This window comes from Rhea americana, unplaced genomic scaffold (assembly GCF_003343005.1).
Source record: "Rhea americana isolate MKP2758 unplaced genomic scaffold, rheAme1 scaffold_141, whole genome shotgun sequence".
Taxonomy (NCBI): domain Eukaryota; kingdom Metazoa; phylum Chordata; class Aves; order Rheiformes; family Rheidae; genus Rhea; species Rhea americana.
In genome coordinates this window covers 143,985-150,876 of record NW_028185495.1, presented here as the reverse complement: position 1 = coordinate 150,876, position 6,892 = coordinate 143,985, and positions in this window count along the sequence as shown.

The following is a 6,892-nucleotide window of genomic DNA, read 5'->3' as shown; positions in this document are numbered from 1 at the left end:
AAAAAAAAATGGAAGTTATACAATTTCCTGGAGGGAAGGAGAGTTCTTTAGTGGACAGTATATGTATTCAAGTTTATATAATACTGAGGACTTCTTTCCTTTTTTYCCCCCTCCATATTCAGCCTCTTGTTTACCACACCTTCAAAACAAAATCTGTTTATTAATCTTGCTCACTTTAAACTTGTCCACTCGTAAACGGCGTTCTCATTCACCTGTAAAGCATGAATGCAGTTGAAATCACTATAGCTAGCCATCTATGCACAGCATTATCAAATTCACTGCTAGTTCTTACGAGACAGCAAAGGAAAAGAAAGAACAGAAAGATCAGTTGAAATTTTTTTAGAGGACGATTATGTTGAATTTGTTTATCTGTAAATTTCTCATCAATATGACTGATGGCTTCAAAATCTGGCTCTACCTAAATAGGAATTAAATTTGTAGGGCATTATGTAAAATACTGGGAAGCAGACAGCCATGATTTGTAAAAGGTCGATATTAGAATAATCAGCTAGAAGCTGTCAGATAAAAGAAAAATAGTGTCATAAACRTCCACCTAAAAATCGAATGAAAAAGAAAAACGAAGAAAATGCATCATATTTGATCAACAAATACAACATATACAGGTATGAACTACAAACCAGCATCATATTAAATGCAGGTTCCTGAGGAGAGGATGTTGGTTAGAACTTGGGAATTAATTAATTGAATCATAGAATCARTAASGTTGGAARGGACCTCTGGAGATCATCTAGTCCAAWCTCCCTGCTCAGCAGGGTCACCTAGAGCATGTKAGACAGRGTTGCATCCAGGTCGGACTTGAATATCTCCAGAGAAGGAGACTCCACAGACTCTCTGGRCAASCTGTTTCAGTGCTCTGTCACTCACAGTGAAAGTAAGTGATRTTTAATAAACTTTTGCTTCTTCTGGTCAAACTAATTATGAATTTAGGTCTGTGCCATTRCATCCTTTCACATGTTTATTTTCAAAGCCAATTTCTTAGACGTGCTGATCACTTCATTGGGTCCCATTTTAGGAACAGTTCACAAGACCAAATATAACATCACAGGAGACCTAATTCTATTATATCTTCCACTTCTCTCCTTACCATCTGCTACAAAATTGCCTGAGTTATAYAATGTGGTGGAATAGTGTCTCTCAATCTTTCTTTCTTCATACTCCAACATACTCTACAAATTAACATCCTGGGCAACGTTATAGCCTTCTCAAGAAAAGAGAGAATTGAAATAGCCTCCAGCATCCAAGATAACTGGTCCGATAACTAAATACTGGATAAAAGACTCCTGCTCCAGCACTGCTATGAATCTATTTCCTTTTGCTTTTTATACCATTAACTAAAAACGTAACATCGAATCCTAGATCAAATGTTTTTCTTTTTGTTAAGCACAAAATGTTCTTCCTCAGATTTTGTTTTCCATAAAAAACCTCTGCCCTTCCTATCAATAAATTGCTCTTTACATCTCCCCTAAGGATTAACTCTGCCTCAGCCCAAGCCAAACATACACCTTTAGTATATGTTTAGTTTCAGATGGGCTGCAGAACAGAGGAATTAATTATTTGCACACTGCAGACTTGCTGAGGATCCTTAGCTTATACACATGCATTTGTCTACTGTACAGTCTTCAGAATATCTAAATAACATTTACTTAGGTTTTACTGTTAACGTTCAGAAACTGAAATTGAATGTTTCAGGGAGCTTAGTGCCACTTAATTAGACATTGATATTATTCCCATGGCCTTATTAACCACTGAACCTTGCTCAATTAGATTTTCTTCATGAGTTTGTTTACATTTAAATTTCTTAAATCAGCCATAAGGAAAATATCACAGCACCTAGCATAACAGAACTCGCACGTGGCAGCGCAAAGCAACCCTTTGCTGAATGGAGCTTTTCTCTCCTCTCTGTTTGAGCAGTGAGATTAAAGTCCTGTATATTATTTGATACTGCTGCCCTTGAGGGCATGGCTATAAACTCCCTCAAATTTTATTCTTGCTATGTTAGTGATATAAATGTCAATTTACTTCAGTTGAAGCAGATTTTGGAGATCAATAGCAAGAATTACTGTGAGGAAAAAAAAGACAAGGCTTGCCAGCTCTCACAAATCAGTGGTCACTGCAGAAAGTGTTAAATGAATTGAACACAGCACTCAAGCAATGACGTTAGAGATACATTTTATAATTTCTCATCGTCTATATTTAATTTGAAGCACTTAGTACCAAATTATAAATTGCAAAGCCTGCCCTCTCTTCCTATACGATTCTATACCTACAGCACATAAAGAAAAATCAAGACAATTGAAATTTTCTTGAATGTTTCACTCAAGTCACAGCAAGAGCAAACRGCAAATGTAAGCACAAAGGACTTTCAAGGCATTCCACCCTCCGCGTGTGCRTGGAGGAGTGAGGAGCATGTGCGCAGCAGATTAGCTCTCTTCAAATTGCAATAAAGGTGAATAATCACTGTTAAAAAAAATCCCTCAGAAATGCTGAAATCAGGAAAGGTATATTTCAGGCCAAAGAAACAGCTAGGAAAAAAAAAAAAAAANAAAAAAAAAAAAAAAAAAAAAAAAGGAAACTATTGTGTTTGGGACATACTGGCTTATTTGGTGCACTATTGTGATGCAAATAGCAAAAATCAACCAAAGGAAACCTGATTCTCACAGAGTGGAGACAGACAAAGCTCATGATACTGCAGGGAATTTCGCCAAGATATAGAGTGAAGCAGCCAGTACTTTCAATAGGACCCTGATTTTGACAGGAAATTCACTCTAAACAGAATTCTTCACAGAAAGACAGACCTTACAAGTATACCTTTTACTCAGTAAGCAAGAAAAATGCAATTCAAATGATTTTAGAGAAGCTGTTTAGCAGTATCTTTAACAMATATCATTAGAGTCTTGTTCAATGCCATACTTTATACAAAGTGAAACACACAGTTATAGAAATACCCTGACCAGAACTGTATGAAATGGAAATTGCCCTTCTTATTGCTACAAATGACATATGACTTAGAACATCAAATTCTGCTCTCTACTTAAAAGCCGGATAATCTTTATATTTCCTAAGTATATGCAAAACCATCAGTTGGAGGGTTTTACTCATGCATTTTAGCAGTTCTGAGTAACTAGAAGTTTTTCCAGTATATATTTTTTTCCTCCAGTGTCCAAATGTCTTATTATTTTGCTTCTCTTTCCTCTCAGTGCTGTCCTCTTTAAGGCTACCTGGACAGTCTTAGAAGAATAGCCATTTATATAAACTTAGAATCTCTAAGTCTATATATTCATCTTCCACGTCCAAATCACTAAGTATCTGAGATGAATATTTGCAAGAGGATGGATTTCCTGCTTCTAAACCATGAACTGGACTGGACTCCAAGCATATGAGCAGATATTCTTAAAAAGGCACAATGATCAAAGATCTCTGAATTCTTAGYACTTTATGATCACTAAAATGTTGCTTCCCTGAGTATCAGAAAGTGATTTGTGCAAACGCAACAAAAACCTCTACCAGTTTACTTGGATTTACAAAGTTTGTTGTGTCCAGTAGCACATCAGCAGCGCCTGAAGATCCCATAGTCCTGATTTACTTCCTCTTAAYGACATAGTCCTAAATGAGCAATTGATACATTAAAAATGAATTTATAATTCATATTATAAATATAGCGGTCTCCAAACTGTTCCATACACAAAATGTTGTATTATTCAAGCTACACACAGCTATTGATACAGTAGCAGCAGCTGTATGACTATTCAGGTCTGGCATGTTTCCCTTGCTAATCATATTTATGACCATGCATACGTTTACAAACAAAAATACAAGCTGAATCCAGGCAGTTTCTGAAGTTACCCTTCAGAYAGATAGATAAATTGAATATTTTGACATATAATGATTCTTCCTCTTTTGAGAGAAACATGGGATCAGGACTCTAACCCTTTCAAAAGAGGCCACATTTTCTACTGGAAGATTTGCTTGGSACACTATCGAGTCAAACAGCTTCCACAAGATTCATCTGAATCCTTAGTGATATTCGGATTTATCTTCATGCATTTTTCATGCATTATTAGGACAGCCAATACAAAGGTTCCTCAGAAATATTTCAATTTTCTAGGTGCTATTTTGATACAAATGAAAAGCACAAACACTAAAACAAATCTAAGTTGCACATAGTCATCATCAGAAAAGATGTTATCACTACATGTTATCTAGGCACAGGCATCTATTTTTAATGTAGTTTTCTGCAGATTCTGATTTACTTAAGTAACTTACTGAAGCTCTTGCGTAAATCTGCTGCCAGCTCATTCAATGTAAAATAATCTGAGTCTTTTACTTCTCAAAAATTTATTTGTCTTAAGGGTTTCGTAAGTTTTTAAGAGCTTGTTCTTTGGTTCTTTACAAYATTCGTTCTTTTCATGTAATTGTTTTATAGCCAATAACAACTTAAGACTTAAAGCAAGAGCATAATAAAATGATCAGATTTCACTAGTAGAATAACAATAATCTAGCTGATTGATCACTAGCTCAAATATCTATCTTTTAGTTTTCTTCACATACGCTTAGTCTTTACGTACACTTAATCTTTCCAAAGATTTCTTTCAGTCTTTATTATTTCTAAAAGCCTTTTCCATTCCTGCTGTCTCAGTGAAACAAAAGCCCACTTTGAAAAGTTACCAACTCAACTATGCAGGCTTTTATTTTCTATTGTGGAATGCACATGAGTATTTTAGGTCATCTGCCTACTAACATAACAGAAAATAAAGCCAAGCAACAAATATATCACTGATAAATCAAATTTTGATATTTTTACCTTTAGTAAGCACCGAGGCTTTCCTGAAAATTTGTTTGTGGCTAATGCCTTTACAATACTTAAAGATAATTTTTTTAAATGTTTTTCTTTTATAAACACAGGTCAGTTTTAGATCAGTTTATGGGAATTCTACAGTTTGTTGAAAAACAAAACATGTCAGACAAACAAAGGAAATAATGATTTTAAAGGGGGTATTATTTTTGTTCATCTAAAATCCCCCTTTATTGTTACATTTCAGGAATCATTTGGGGGGAAAAAAAGGTAAAACAAGAATAATTCACGCTGCCTTTTCAGTAACAATGAAAAAGAAAACTTTCACCTTCTGATCTTACAGTTTCCAAAATCTCCTCCAGAGACAGCTGAAGGAAAAGGTAGAACTAAAAAAAAAAAAAAAAAATAAAAAAGTGAAAGAAAAGCCATTCTAGCATTCAATATACTACTATTAAAAAAAAAAAAAAAATCAGGAATGCCTTGGATAAAACATCCTAACTTCCTGCTTTGAACCAAATGGCCTGACCGACAGACTTCAGAGTGTTGCCTCTTCTCTCAGATGTGATGAATTCTGCTCAGAAGGGAAAAAGACTTTTCTTTCTGGTTTCAACAGTAGTATTGAAGGCTCTTGCCTTCCATGTCCAACTAAAATAGCAAGTTCTGTGGAATTTAAGTCATAAATCTGGTATAAGGGTAAGCATTAATCCTGCTCGAAGGTTTGATAGAACAACTAGCACCTCAGGCTCCATCCAGACATCAGAAGAAAGGCATCACAGACCCGTTTTAAATTTAACCAGTGTTTTCATGAGTTATCAGAAGTCAGGATTTGAGAATATCATTAAACATTTCAAGAGACATTTGTGGAGAGGTTCTAATTCTCACCTGGGGKTACCTGGCAGCAGAAGAGCTTAAGCTGGTGGGGAACTATGCACGTGAAGAGGCAGATCTACAGTTTGCTTGGTAGTTAAGGTTCAAGCCACCTGCAGGGTAAGGATGTGAGAAATTCTCCCAAATTCTGACATCTACATCCTTAGGGAACCTTGCCCTTCACAGACTGACTTACTTTCTCCCTGTCTTGTGTAGTGATTCACATCCAYGGAGGTTGAGTACCACTTGAGCATAAAGGCTACGAAATGAGAATGATATAAATAAATTCACTGATTACAGAGARTAAAGAGGAATCTAATGTTTAACATATATGACAAATGATGTTTACTGATTCTTTCTGTAAAATCGTTTTAAGTTGTTACAAGTTATTTTTCCACAGCAATTCTCTTTGAAAAGTCATAAACAAGATCATCCTCTTTATCAAAAAGGTCTACTTATGTACAAAAGAAGAAACTATCAAAAATAAAATTACCATAGGATATCATCCAATTACTCTGCCAGGAGAGTAGGAAGTATGCCACAGAACAGAGCACAAAGCCCACCCAACCCTGACAAATGCTAGGCGATCTGCAAGAAACCAAGGCATATTCACAGAGGTCCTGGGCTACTGGCACAAGCAACTCGCTCTGAGCRGGGACTCAGCAAGGCTCCTCAGGCTGGCTGCCCCCCGGTTTACAAAGCGGTAACACAACGAGCTGCCGCTGAAAAGCCACCTTGGAAGACAACAAAGTTTCATATTTTGCATCATCCTGGCAGCAAAGCCTTCCCTCATCTCTCCCCTAACCTAATGAATATCTTTGGCTCTCACTGCTTGAATGGAAGCTGCTGCCCATGATGTTAGGGCAAAGGAAAGGACACGAGGAAAGATGCCTCTTGCAACATAGCTCTGAAAGAAAGTCCATGTTACTGTGACCATCTAGAATTTCGTGTATTTCAGACACCGTTAAGGAAAAGGACCTGATGAGGAACATGCAAAACTGTCTCTYTTTTCCACCTGAGAGCTGCAGAACATAGGGAAAGCTAGAGTGAGCTAATCTGCAACAGCTTTCCTAACTCTACAGCAACGACTACACAACAGATGATCCTCCCAAAAAAATAACTACAGAGAACAGAAATATAACTGCAAAGGGAAGATTATACACAATAAGATAAAAGCTTTTTAGTCAATCAAACATTACATTTTACATTTTG